The sequence below is a fragment of the Eubalaena glacialis genome, chromosome 4, assembly GCF_028564815.1.
Source record: "Eubalaena glacialis isolate mEubGla1 chromosome 4, mEubGla1.1.hap2.+ XY, whole genome shotgun sequence".
Taxonomy (NCBI): domain Eukaryota; kingdom Metazoa; phylum Chordata; class Mammalia; order Artiodactyla; family Balaenidae; genus Eubalaena; species Eubalaena glacialis.
This window is the reverse complement of record NC_083719.1, coordinates 96,146,606-96,157,619: the sequence shown is the minus strand read 5'-3', so window position 1 is coordinate 96,157,619 and position 11,014 is coordinate 96,146,606. Positions and strand designations below refer to the sequence as shown.

The 11,014-nt window shown below is 49.4% G+C and overlaps 1 protein-coding gene across 3 annotated transcripts in view; it reads left to right on the top strand.

The window, feature by feature from the left end:
• Positions 1–1,572: 1,572 nt before the first annotated feature.
• The window catches only part of SEMA6A (semaphorin 6A), a 124,592-nt gene continuing 115,150 nt past the window's right edge, over positions 1,573–11,014 (top strand). For all 3 annotated transcript variants that reach the window (XM_061189538.1, XM_061189537.1, XM_061189536.1), the window contains exon 1: positions 1,573–2,193. The gene's annotated coding sequence lies outside the window, so the exon portion shown is untranslated. The remainder of the gene's footprint in view (positions 2,194–11,014) is intronic.

Here is an 11,014-nt window from a genome sequence, read left to right as displayed (position 1 = left end):
CCGCGTGCCGCGGTGGCTGCGCGCGCACCTACGGCCGCAGCCCCCCAACCCCCCGCCGCCACGGATCTGTAGCTGCTTTTGCCTGCGAAAGGTGGGGATAGCGGCCCCTGCTGGCACCTTTGGCAGACGGCAGGGAGACCGACTTTTTCCCGCTTACCCTTCTCCTCACCTTTTCTAAACGGTTTGTGGAAAATATATCTTATATATACATACACTGTTGTCGCGTGTGCACTTATTTTATTCTTCGTGAGCCCTCATTAGCAGATGTCTGTATGTAGTCTAGTTCCATGTAGGAACGGTAATTTAAAAAAGGGGGGGTAGATTTATTAGTGGCCCTAGCCCCAATTAAGGAACAGGTACAGTTTCTACTGCATTTATATGAAGGCATTGGGCCTAAGGGCGACTGAGACCCTGATCTCCTTCCCAATGCTTTTCTCGGCCGACCCCATGACTAGTAAATATTGATCGGAGAACTGCTTGGCCGCCCCGTGTTACTTTCTTTACAGGCTGTGGCTACGATCCAAACCAAGTGAGAAGCCCACTCGGGGAGCAACGTGCTACCGTGCGCAGTCTGCGGGGCAAGCAGGCGGGGAGCGCGCAGCGGCCGGGGGAGGGGGGACATCGTGTGGCCTGCCCAGTGGGCCTAAGCCTGTAACAGCAAGGCTTTTTTGGCGACTGAACTTTCAAGCGGAGGAGGAAGGCTGTGCCTGCCATTCTTCTTCTAATGGTAACAAAAGCGCCTTGGAAGAAGTTGCGATTTGTTTATTCCATGAAGCTGTTGGATTCTCATTGGAACTGTGTCTTATTTCTGAAGTTTACATAGTTACTTCTAAGAACAGCCTACACACTTTCTAACTTTAAAAGCAGATCTTCGTTGTTAACAGCATCCTTTGCACTATAGTTTATTTGCTTACTTAACATGCTTTATTAACGTGTTGTGTTGTACGTACGTTAACTAATAGCTGTGTTCGTATCTTCGAAGTGTATTTTTAAGCGCACCGGGTTCTATCCAATTCATCTGGGGGCTCAGAGCGTCCATCACTTCTGGAATCTACCTCTTGATACAGTAATCAGAATTAGAAAGGTTCGCCGTTCACTTACCCTCATCCTTTAAAACTTTTCCATTTAAGAAAATCGATGAAATCCTTTCTTGTAACTCGCTCCTTCACTACGTCTATTTTTATTAATTTTTCTGATTTGGCAGGGCTCAGCAATGCTGTCTGGGATCCTTTTTTTTTTTTTTCCTCCTTGCTAGAGCAAATGCGGGGGTGGGGGAGGCAAGGGCTGGCCTCCTGCCGGCGTCGCCCCCGCGGGGACCTCAGCCGAGCGCGCGGCGGGGCCGGGAATAGTGGTGGAAGGAAGCTGCGCTGGCCAGCCGGTCCAAGGCTCCACCTGCGGCCAAACCGCGTAGGTTCTCCGTCTCTCCGCCTCGCTCGCTAGCGTTCGCACACATAGACCGCAGCTCTCCTTTGGGTCGGAGAAGACGCCAGCCAAAGGAGGCGGGGTTGCAGGAGGAGAGTCCGCTCTGCGCAATCCAGTCCGGGACTTGGCTCCGCCCCGGAGCGGCGGCCTCTCCGGTGACAGAGGAGTAGTGAGCCGCACGGGGTGAGGCTGCAGCCAACTCCGCTCCCCGCGCACTCGGCTGCCCAGGCGCTCCGGACGCAGCAGCAGCGCTTCTCCGCGGGGCCGACCGCCCGCGATGTCCGCTTAGGAGCGGCGGCTGCGGCCAGCATTGCCACACCCGCGGCGTAGCGCTCCCAGCCGTGGAGCGGGGCTAGAGGGCGAACCCCTGCGCCAGCCCCCACCCCGCCCCCCCACCCTGAAATGACTTGTTAATCGGCGCAGACACCACCGAAGGGATTGCCGGAGTGGAATCCAAGTGGAATTTGGATTTGGAGAAGAGTTTCTTGAACATTTACTCCTTTCTTGTTGGTTTCTTTCTTTCTTTCTTCCTCTCCCCTTCTCCGCCTGTCATTGGAGATGAATACAGCGCGTTTGCATCCCAGAAAGTAGTCGCCGCCGACTGTTACCCCAAAGAGACAAGCACACATGTAGGAATGACAAAGGCTTGCGAAGGAGAGAGCGCAGCTCGCGGCCCGGAAAGATCCCCTCGATAATGGATTACTAAATGGGATACACGCTGTACCAGCCCGCTCCGAGCCCCGGCCGCCTGCCCGTCGATGCACCGAAAAGGTACGGCTGGGGCGCCCCGGCGCGCCCCACCTCCCGGGCGGCTTGGCTCCCTCCTGCGGGTCCCGGGGCCGCGGTCCGCACGCCCTGTCTCGGCTTTGTGGTGCTTGCGTTTTATTTTGTCTTGTGTCAGTCTCCCGAGCGTTGCCCGGCCCTGGGGGAGCAGTCGCGAGCCCTGCCCGCTGCTCCTCTCCACCCTGCGCCCCAGAGACCGCCGGGCTCCGTGCTGCGAGCTTCCCCACCCGCGCTGCGCACACGCCAGGCGCCGCCCGGGACACCAACCGCGCGGATAGCTCCCTGGCCCTGGGATGTGTGTGCAGTACTCGGGGGCTCGTCCTCACTTTCGGGCCAGCAGGCAAGAGAGAAGCCCTGAAAGGGTGAGATTCTCGGAAGTGCCCGGTCCTGGTGCGAAGGCAGGGGAAGGGGTTCTGCCCTCGAGGGCTGGAGGAGGTTGGGTAGAAGAGCGCTGTTTTCGCTCGGCACGAGGTTTGGGTTCAGGGGTTCCGCAGATACGGTGGGGAAGCAAAGAGAATCTTTTGTTGTCGGTGCGGGGTCTGGGCTGGGCTCAGTGGAGTGCGGGAAACTTGTAATGGCCCTGTCACTCGCGCACCCTACCACTTGGTGACATCCCGGCTCCCTCGGACGCTGGCACCAGAGGTTCCGGGCTTTGTTTGCTCGAACGAGTGGCCTCCTCCCAGTGTGGCGCGGCGCCCCCGCCCTGGGTCCTATTCCCCGCCGCAGCTCCCTCCTGGGCGGCGAAGACAGCATCCGTCGCGTCTGCGTCTCCCTCAAGCACAGAACCCGCCACGCCGGGACTGGCGCCCACTGTGCCGTCTTCCAGAATCTACGAGGCCCCTCTCTGGAAAGGTGGTGTCCCGAGAGGGGGAAGGGTGAGAAGACCAGGCAAGAGATGGCTCAGTGCTTGCTAACCAGACGAGAGCTCTGCCCGGGCCCCAGGTTCTGGATTGTCCGGACTACTTGCTGCGTCTAGAGCGCTGCTTCGCTGGCAGTGGGGCGCTCGGGAGCAAGCCCGACAGTGCCCACCCACTCTGCACGACCCTGCTGGGATGGGAAGTGTCTCTTCCCCAGATGCTCCGCTTTTTTCTCAGCTCCCCACCGTGTTACACGGTGCAAAGCAGGATCCTGAGATCCGTTCTCTCCTACCACGACCGTAACGGTACAGGGGGAGCCAGGGAACAGTCCTGGATTTGTGGGTATGGGGGAAGGAAACAGGACTCCTCTTTCCCGCTCCCTCGCCGCCCCTCCGCCCAGCGCCGCCTCCTTTTTTTCCAGCGCGGGGTCACTCGACCAGGCGCTTCTGGAAAGTTTCTCTGAAGGCCAGGGGTGGGGGGCACTACAGAATTGGGGCTCAGCATGTGCAGCCCGCGGGAAACGGAACCCCCAGGGAGGCGGGCGAACCGCCCAGAATACGGCTAGGAGGTAGGAGCCGGCCCTTCGGAGAGTGGCACCGCGGCCGGTGGTCAGCTTGGTTGCGGTCGTGGCGCTGCAGTTGCTGGCCCAGTCTCACAAGCAACTGAGCAAGGGGTGGGCGTGGGGAGGGGCGAGAAGGGGAAGTTCAGCGCAGCACTCAGGAAGCTGGTGCGGCCACTGTGGACAGCGGCTGGCGCGGCCACTGTGGACAGCGGCTGGCGCGCGAGTGCGTGTGGACACGGGCCCGGGCTCGCTGGCTCCAAGCTCAGCATCCCAGCCTCCTGCACCCCTCGCGCTGTTTTCCAGCCGGCGGGTGTTCAAGGAGGGGCAGAGCAGGGAATCAGGTGTGCGTGGAGCGGGGGAGGAACCGCTGTTTTCACGGCCAAGGCGAGCATTTCCAGGGGCCGCCTCCTGCCTGTACTGCAGGGGGCAGGCCCGCTACCAATCGCGTCGGTCCTTGGGAGAAAGGCGTCTGCTTTGGGAATGTGGTGGCCAGGGACGGCCACAGTGGGATCACTCTCTGCCTAGGCTGGATGAAAATCAAGTTGCAATTGAATGTGATCCATGAAAGGTTTAAAACACAGGCGCGCGAAGACACACACTCATACACACTCTCTCACATGTACGCCCAACTTTCTTTGCTTGGAATCTGAAAAGATGTTTAACCCTGTTACAGTGTTCTGCCAGCAGGTCTCAGGAAAGCTATTTAATGCCCCCCAGCGCTGGTTCTGAAGTCTTTCCGGGTACGAAGGTCGAGTGCCTTTGCCTTGCCTTTCTCTAATCCTGATAATTGTCTGGTCTTCCTTTCAAAATACATCTTGGGCATCTGAATTCCACAGTCTGCCACTCTCATGGCAGGGAGAAGATTGTTGGTTCCAGATAATATGAACCCTTTATTAAGGTTTTTTCCCCAAAGTAAAGATACTAGTGCACATTTCTGAATGAAAACATTTTATTTTTCACACCTTTTCCAAATGACTACCGGAGGTCAAGATTGCAAGTATTCTGCATGGTTTTTTTAATACCCTGTTTAGTCTGCATAGAGCAGTTTTTACAGTAAGCTTTGATTAAACTACTCCAGGCACGAAAGTTAATTATTAACCTAACCTTAAATACTACAGTGGCAACACTGTGTCTACACCTATTAACCTAAACCATCTGTTAAAAAATAATTGCACTAATTATTTGAATTTGGTTTACCCATGCTTGTTTATATGGTGACTTCTATTCGACTCTTGAGTAACCCCCCACTCTCTGTTATTATTTTGGGTTTAGGACATTCTTAGATGAGGCACTTTGCAAACCAATCTGAAAGCAGAAATGAATGACCAACAGATTTAAACCTCTTTTTTGTGTTATGTCTTTTTTCAACTTGATATAAAGAGGCATTCTAGTTCATGTTTCTTATTTACACTGTTTGGTGACAATCTTCCCAAAGTGTTCTGTTTTGCAGTTATCACCGTTTAGAGATGGGCCACACTCTCATAATGCATATAATCCACATATGTAAATGTTCAACAGACACCCAAAATCATGATCTCAGTAGCTACCTGCAGAATATACTTATTGGATAAAACATCCAAGTTTAAATAGGTTAAAAATTCGTAAGAACCACTGTAGAAACTCAAGTAAATGTTGAATGAATAAATGAAAGAAATAGTCCCAAACGGTTCACATTTCTCCACTTAGAGTAGACCTAGGCTTTTTTCCCCCTACAGTGAAAAAGAGAATCTATGCCTTCAAGTGGTTATTATAAAGTGGCAATAAGTGCAACTCTTTATTTACACACACAGAGACACACACACAAACACTCACCCCTCGAGTTCTTTCGAAGTCTAGTGAATGCTTTTCCCATCATTAAAAAAATATAGCATTTGCATTTTGAGGAGGTGGATAACATTGCCAAGTGTGTTGAATCAGAAGGATGGCAAGAATTAGGAAGACTGTTACATTCATTGAATAAAAATAAGAAACCCAAATTAAGAACTTGTATTAAATTCAAAATAAATCCTCATGCTTTAAAGGCAAATGGGTAGTTGCACTCCTTTATGAAATGGAAGGAAAAATACTGTTTTGGACAAGGAGGTAAGTCAGATACTTCAGGATGTGTACATAGTGCTTCAGCTTTTTTCTGAGCAGGACAAAAGAGAAATCATGGGAGAAAAAGTTTTTTTAGAACTAGATTTGCCAAGAGCTAATATATTCTCCCATCATATTTGTTTGCAGAAAGGAATCACAGAACAAGCCAAACTAATTGCAAATGCTTTAATTAGGCATCTGTCGTTTGCGACGGTGGAAGAGCCTGCACGTATCTCGGCACTGCCGCCCGCCCTGCACACAGGCTTTAAGTTTCGACAATTCACTGCCCTTGTCCCACAGCAAGTGTTCCCTGGGTGTACACATCTCCAGGGGAAGTGGAAACCTGGAAGCATCCTGCTGGGCCCTCCCGCATCAGTGTCCCCCACTCTCTTGGGGTGCCCTGGAGCCAAGTTGTCTCTGAGAGATTTCTATTCCAGAGTGAAGGCTTTTCTCCTCTGCCTTAAAATGTGCTGTAAGAGCAACTGAGCTATTCTCTGCTGGCAACCACACAGTTGCCTCTTGGGGATATGGTAAGGTAGGGAAGGGAGGGAGGCATTTAATCCCTTTGAAATGGGCAAGTAAGATGTCATACCACACAAACCTCAAGAAGGGAGTTCGGGATACTTCTCAGCATGGGACTATTACAATATAGTTTATACACAAGGGTATCTTGCTTTGTGAAGCAGATGAGATCTTGCAAACCTTTTTATTAGAATAATTCTGACAACACTAATGGAGAACGTCACATACAAGTATCAATACTTTGATGTTTCCCAAATAACCCCCTCAGCCCAGACCTCTCTCCTGGATCTCTGATATACACAATGCCTACAGGGGGTAGAATCTAATAGACATCTCAAACCCAAATGCTCCAAACACCTAGTTCTGGATCTCTCTCCTCCACACATGCTTTTCTTATCATCTTCTCCATCTTGGTAAATGGCAATTCCATCCTTTGAGTTTGCTCACTCCAAAAAACTCAGGAGTCATCCTTGACTCTTCTCTTTCTGGTATCTGCATCCATTCTAGCTGCCATGTTGTTAGCCCCACCTTCAGAAAGCATGCACACTCCCTCCAGGTCTTCCACCTCAGTGGCCCTCACATTGGCCAAGCCACTATCTCCTCCTGCTGGGGAACCTACTGTGTTAGGCTCCCAGCTAGTCTCCGGGCTTTGCTCTTGGCCCCCTACAGTCTTTTCTTAACACAGCAGCTGAAGTGATATATTTTTTTTTTACAGATCAGGTTACATGTGCTCAAATGCTTTCCCATCACATTCCAGTCAAAGCCAGAGTTCTTTCTATGGCCTTTGTGGCTCTACATGATCTGCACTCAGGTCCCCACCTCTCTGACCTCCACTCCTCCTTGGGGTCACTTGACTATGCTGGGCGTGCTCCCCCCGGGCCCCTTTGCAGGGTCTCTCTGCACTTGCCCTTTCAAGGCTTGGGGCGGTCCTTTGCCCAGAGAGCTGCAGGATTTGCTCCTCTCCTCCTACAGGTTCTCTGCTCACATGTCACTTTCTCAGTGAGGCCTTTCCTGATCATATTTACTCCACCCTTTTGTCGCAACACTCCTTACCCCAGTGGACAGCCTCAGGTTTTTTTTTTCCCTCTTAGCACTTTTCACATCCTGACAAACTGTCTGTTGTCCTCATTTATTTTCTGTCTTCTGCTAGACATAATGCCATTATGTTTCTTTCACTGCTGTATCTCCAGCACCTAAACCTGTGCCTGGCACATCACAGTGCTTTCATAAGTATTTGTTGAATGAATGAAGAGTGAATCTTTTTGCAAACAACCAGTCTTTATCTCTTTTGCCTGCTCTTGTATTTCTATGATATGTGTCCATCAAATGAGACACCTCTCTGCCTGCATGAGTGTGTGTGTGTAACACTGTCTTCCATGTACATAGGTGATGTGTTTCATGCACCATGAGTGGGGCGTTCACTCTGGGTTGTTTTTCCAGTCTTCGTGATGGATTGACGCCTGCTCATTCCCACACTCATATCCAGTCAGTCCCCTTCTATAGCCAAGAGCACAAATCTGTGGGACACCTGGTTGAAGCTGGAGGGAATGTGAGTTAGGCAGAATCAGCCTTCTAAGAAACAGAGCTAAGAAGACAGCCAGCACTTATGGAGACTGAGCTTTTGACCTTGGACTCATTTGTTCTGCATTTTAACCACTGGCCACAGAACCTTCTTGCTTTTTTGGAGTTTGCTAATAGTAGTTTTTAAAATTCAACTTTCTGGGGCTTTCCTGGTGGCACAGTGGTTAAGAATCCGCCTGCCAATGCAGGGGACACGGGTTCGAGCCTTGGTCCGGGAAGATCCCACATGCCGCGGAGCAACTAAGCCCATGTGCCACAACTACTGAGCCTGCGCTCTAGAACCCACAAGCCACAACTACTAAGCCTGCAGACCACAACTACTGAAGCCCACGCACCTAGAGCCCATGCTCCACAACAAGAGAAGCCACCGCAATGAGAAGCCCACGCACCGCAACAAAGAGTAGCCCCCGCTCGCCACAACTAGAGAAAGCCCGCACACAGCAACAAGACCCAACACAGCCAAAAATAAATAAATAAATTTATTAAATAAAATAAAATTCAACTTCCTACCAGGAGGAAATAGTATGCCCATTAACCCACATTTCTATCCTGTCCCAATGCAGTGATAACTGTTGTTGAAGACCCTGTTCTTGGAGTTGGATGACCTGGGTTCCAGACTCACTACAACGGACAAGCCACTTAACTTTTCTCAAGCTGCATTATTTTAAATAAAAATTGTGAATAGTAAACCTATGCTTTCTATCTAGTAGGACTGCTGGGAGAATAATATGAAATCATGAATGTAACTGTATTTGGTAAAATATAAAATGCACTCTGGAACTTCCCTGGTGGTGCAGTGGTTAAGAATCTGCCTGCCAATGCAGGGGACACGTGTTCGAGCCCTGGTCCGGGAAGATGCCACATGCCGTGGAGCAACTAAGCCCATGAGCCACAACTACTGAGCCTGCGCTCTAGAGCCCGCAAGCCACAACTACTGAGCCCACGTGCCACAACTACTGAAGTCCATACACCTAGAGCCCATGCTCCGCAAAAAAGACAAGCCACCGCAATGAGAAGCCTGCACACCTCAACGAAGAGTAGCCCCACTTGCCACAACTAGAGAAAGCCTGCGCACACAGCAACGAAGACCCAACACAGCCAAAAAATAATTAATTAATTAATTTTTAAAAAATGCACTCTGGAAATTTGAAAAGTTTGATGCTAACTCCTTCCTCCACTCCCGAGACCCGAGGCCTAGCAGAGACCCTGCTTCATTGTCTTCTAAATCATAAAAGAAAGATTATACTGTGTTGATGTCATTTTAATGTAAACCACATTATGAAATTAAATAAGATCCTCAAATTCACTGAAAATGCACAATCTACGTAGTGTACAGATGGCAACTTTATGAATCAGATGCCAACCGTGTCAACTAGTGATTGTTTCCAATGTGACCAGTGAATCGGGCAAGGTCATAGGAGTGGCACTCTGCCAGGCATTATTAAAAAAAGAGTAAAGGCGTTGTTTTTGCTCAGGTAAGTTCTAACACAGTTCATGTCAGTGAAAGCATTAACGTAGAACAGACACGTCAGGGCGAACTAGGAGTAGGAGGGAAGAAGTTTTGATCTTTGCTATTTGCTACTATCTTCCCCACCAAATACAGGGCAAATTCATTAGATTTTGTGGCATAAGTTTATTAAAAATGTGGAAGGACTGTTGGAGGGAGGGCTGTAGACAGCTCTGGAGGTGATGCAGAGGTCACACATCTTAGGCAGACACAACACAGATTGCATCCCATTTTTTGCCATTTACAAATAGTGTGAGTTTGAGCCAGTTACTTATCTGCCTCAGTTTCCATTTGTAAAATGCTACAGTTTACATTTGTATTACAGTTGTCGAGGAGAGTAAATATGACATCTGTAAGTTTCATGGCTCAATGCCTGACACACTACACAGACTCATTAAATATAAAGTGTTATCTTTATTTGGATGACAGTTGTCATGGAGAGTACCCTGGTGGGGAGAGTACAAGAGGAAATGGCCTTACAAATCTGTAACATAAAGAGATGATGCAAGGGAAACACCTTTGGACTGGAAAGGAACATTCACACCGTAAGCAAAATACACAGTCTGCACCCACTAAAGAATCTGAGAGTACCCACATTTGGAATCTGAGAGCTGTCCATAATGACTGTTCAGGGATGAGTTGAATTGACCCCAAGGACCACACACCTGTCATAGGGGAGAAGCTTGGCTGTCAATCAACTCCTCCAGGAGGCTATGGCTGGGACTACTGCATGAGGGTCTTTATGGTGGCCATATTTGCCAGGTCAGTCTTCCCTGGCCAAGCCTGAAACAGTGACAGTTTGGGAGCACCTGAATCTCCACGCAGAAGCAAACCACTACCTTCCCCACCAAATGCAGGAAATAGTCACCTGACCCCAGTGGAGACAGCGATTACTCTACTGCTGATATATTGCTATACAACCTGAAATTTGATTCAAATGATAATCATACACTTTCTTATCTGACTCCTCAAAAGCACAGCAAAAGGGGCAATATTATCACTGCAGTCCCCTGAAGGAACAGGAATCCCTCCATGGCTTAGAATTACAGTTATTTTCATCTAGGAAAATGTTTTTCTCTTCAATTTTCTAAGTGGAAAGAGGACAGAGAGGGGAATAAATCAGCAATTCACATGTCCCAAAGACTGAAGGACCAGGTCCTGCGGAGCAGCCAGTGTGCGACTGTTGCTTTGAAAGTACTGTTAGTCATAGATATTTCCACATACAGCCTTGAGACCTGAGGCTTTCATTTAATATGACTCAGCGCTTGCTAGTGGTTTCCAACTAACCTATAATTGCCATCTGCAGAAACTTTAATTCAAAGAATCCAAGCCAATTCAAAAACCTTAGCGGAAGAATCTCTAAAATTGATGCCATTTACCCCTCTCTTATCCCTTCTGCCCTCCCACGTGTTTAAGACCAAGCCTCTGGCCATGATTTGATTTGAAGCATTTATAGAACAGAACAGGATCTGGCATTGAACACAATGAAAACATGCCATTGGAAAATAAGCATTTGAGGGACTGGGAAATAAGGGATATATTAATTGTGGTTTAATGTTAGAGTTTTAAAGCCGGGCTTTCTGTGGATCTATTCTTCCTTCCTTTTTCCTATTCCTGAGTCCTTTTTTCAGGAGCGTATTCAATCTTTTCATTAATATTGCAGCGACTCTAGGGCTTGCCTCACCCCCAGACTCCTACCGTCCT